Genomic DNA, 3,882 nt, shown 5'->3' with positions numbered 1-3,882 from the left:
TATTTTATAGAATAGAAAATGTTCAGGATTACTATTTTCTCTGAAATATCATAAGTAAAACGAAAATTTGCGAATCTGAAAAAACTTTTAAAATTTTGTCAATTTACCAAAACGTGAGAAGGCTCCTCAAACATTACTGTAACAGTTATTAAATAATATTCGGACGCCAATTTATATAAATGCCATGAACATCTTTAGTATCGCTAATAATTTTCCCATGAGTTTTGTATAATACAATATTCTGCTAGCATATGACGTTCTTGGTATCAAAGATATCAAAAGTCGAGGAAACGACCCGTTTCGTTGTTGGAGAATTGAAGGGTGGTGTCGGACGTCGGCAAAAGTAGAGAGCAAGCTATTTTTACGACGGTTATTTACTCTCTGTCTCGAGTCAATCGTTTTTTTTTTCAGAAACAACGAGTGATATGCTGCATGTACTATGTAAAGAAATATGGCCTTTTCCTGTTGCAAAGAAACTTGTACAACAATAAGAATATGAATGTTAAACGCAATAGCATAAGGCCCCGTGTAATCTCAGTTTGAAATCCTACTTAGAACACATTTCCGTCCACATTTATATTTTATCCATATTATGTATAATAATATTGAAGACCAGCTAGTAACGAAAAAACTGCTCCGCCATCACAAACTAACAGAAGCCAACACCTGTATTTGTTCGAAAGCTTATAAACGACACAAACAAAGGGAACTAAACCAACTCCTTTAAAATGAAATACACAGCAATTATAAAAAAACATACACGCTTTATTTAACGGATATTTCTGTTGACGATTTCAATCTGTGTTCGTGTGCACAGTATAATTATTTGATGCTTTCAGTTCACTTCATATTGGATATGTAGCTTGTGGACAGCAACATGACACGTCTGTTGGGATACACACATATCGTTTATAAATTGCATATTGATCTCGAAAAATTCATATAGAATATAACACCTTGCAATCAAAATCGCGAAAGAGATGTTTTTGTGTTTGAATGCATGCGCTTGGATGATGTTTCTTAGTTAAAATTACATCAAATTCAGACAATATATATAAATTGTATTTTATTTTGGATTCATTACCCAGCAATTTATTTCCGATATTTATAAACATACAATTGAATTTAACGTGTTATTTTGTTCAACAAAACAAAACCGACCAACATCATACAACAAATCATGAAACGTTCCTGATTTTTTAGAAATAACCATTCCGTTATTAACAATACATGTATGTAACGCTAGCCACTCAAGTTGGCAGACGATGTCACACACCGTTGTTTGCGTATCGAACTGTGACGTCTATTTTAACGCATGTCTTACGCGTAGACCTTATCTCAAATGTTTTTTTACATACATTTTAATATTCATATCAGCTGGTATGTTGACATTGCAAATTTTGAACAATATGACTTATATTGAGTAGCTAATTGGTAAAATGACAGGTTTGAATTGTATTGCTATTTGATTGGAATTGTTGTTCAATGTGTTGTGCAAAGCCAATGTGATACATATCTCCTCACTAAAGTACCGGTACCTTTTTCTCTTTATGTTTACAGTTAAATTTGTCGTTAATTATATAAATATATTTCATACGCATTCGATCTATTAGCCAACTATTAGTTCGTTTTTTTTGCATAATGCTAGGTAACAAAACAACTGAACAGAAGAAAAAAAAACCTTTCACAAAGTGATAATGTATCACCCGGAACGATGTATAACTTGGACAACGTACGGAAAATTCAATTTGATGAAAGCTACCAATGCTTACAGCCGTACCCATGGGTTTGTTCAGACATCATTTGAAACCTCTTTTGAAGTTGCACTCATGTATATGGCGTTATATATGTTTCTGATTTGTGCTGGGAATTATAAATTGCTGATGTCTTTACAAAAATTACTTTGATTTGATATTCAAGCCTTGCAGACCTACGGTAAGCTCGGTTAAGACATCGTTTTAACACGTCGTATAAAATACCATGCTTTAAATGTGGTTACTTTTGTTTAATAGGTTGAGTTTAAAAAGAAGTGTGAATGTGGATCAGATATGTCTTTAAACTATATTGAGTATTGCAAGAATTGCGTTCGCGCAATTGAAATGCGTAGTAATATACGTCTTTCTTTATATGGAGCTATGGTAACATGCCATATAAAAAAAAATACACACACATATAAATTAAAAAATTACTTTGATTTGATATTCAAGCCTTGCAGACCTACGGTAAGCTCGGTTAAGACATCGTTTTAACACGTCGTATAAAATACCATGCTTTAAATGTGGTCACTTTTTTGTTATAGGTCGAGTTGAAAAAGAAGTGTGAACGTGGATCAGATATGTCTTGAAACTATATTGAGTATTGCAAGAATTGCGTTCGCGCAATTGAAATGCGTAGTAATATACGTCTTTCTTTATATGCAGCTATGGTAACATGTCATATACAAAACAATAAATACCCACACATATAAATTTAAAAATTACACAAAACTAGTTGAAAAGGAAGTGTGAAAGTGGATCAGATATGTCTTTAAACTATATTAAGTATTGCAAGAACTGCGTTAGCGCAATTGTAATGCATAGTAATATACGTCTTTCTTTATATGGAGCTATGGTAACATGCCATATAAAAAACAATAAATACCCACACATATAAATTTAAAAATTACACAAAACTAGTTTGTTAACAGGGTGGCCAATTAAGTTGATGAATGTAAAATATTACGAGTAAACCCAAGTTATTTTTAAGTCGAATGTATCATTGAACCCAATATAGTCAGAGGTTATTCACGGGGCAAGCAGGTTTTGTCTTTACTTGAGCGGTACCCGGAAAAAAGCACATGTAAAAAACGTTTGGCGAATGTTTTTTCTTATATTTTTGGTAGATAACCATTTTTCATGAAGTTTGTGGTTCACTCCAATGGACACGGTATGGAAAAGAAAGGCACACGTTCAAGTTTGAGTGTGAAGAAGCGGGGCTGTGGGGCGATAGCCCTTCAAACAATTAAATGCGCTTATTTAATAATAAATTTGCTTCGGGGTTTACTGTTACCAGGAGGCATGACGTATGTCGTGTCGGAAATGCTACATGTTTCAGCTGATAAAAACGAAGTAGATCGTTTTTAATATCCAATCGTAATTGCATTTAGCAATCCGTTAACGATAATTGTTTTGCTTATTTGTTAGTTGTGTATATTTAAGTTAGTTATCAATATGGGAATTTTCTTCACCTAGAATGGCGACATAATTATTCAAACATAGTTTTGGAAATGGCGACCATTTTTGTTGGAGCTTTTACATTAAAAAAATATGCACATTGAAATTATCAGTGTGTGTATGTGTATAAACAAACACGTATCCATGAGCTACTTATATGAATATAAATTGAACTTTTCAAGAAAATCACGATATTAGTGGGGTTTGTTTTGTGTTTTAAATACCAAGTTTTCAAACACGCGCGTTTGATACGCGCTTTTAGTCTATAGTAACGTATAATTTATTAGTAATATCCGGTGGGACCGCTAGAGATTGTTCCCGAAACAAGGACTAATAGATCACATCGGCCCAGCATAGTATAAAACAGTTAAAAAAACACGAAGCTTTATACCTTTTAAAACATAATTCCTCATTTGGAACAATTTGATAATTATGTAAGCAAAATTTATAGAATGTATATGTTACAAAAAATATGTGAAACCATTAAACTCATAAATACTTTAGGATATTTTCAAACGCTGAACGTATTTGCTTTTTAAAGGTCTATTATTTATTTTGTGATTTTAGAATTGGTTGGTGAACATGTTCCCCCCACTACGCGTAGCTAGTACTGGTTATTATATGTACCGGATACAATTATTAGTAAAATATAATTGTCTGCGCTACCCGT

This window comes from Dreissena polymorpha, chromosome 13, assembly GCF_020536995.1.
Source record: "Dreissena polymorpha isolate Duluth1 chromosome 13, UMN_Dpol_1.0, whole genome shotgun sequence".
In the NCBI taxonomy this organism is placed as follows: domain Eukaryota; kingdom Metazoa; phylum Mollusca; class Bivalvia; order Myida; family Dreissenidae; genus Dreissena; species Dreissena polymorpha.
Note: the sequence above shows the minus strand (reverse complement) of the source record.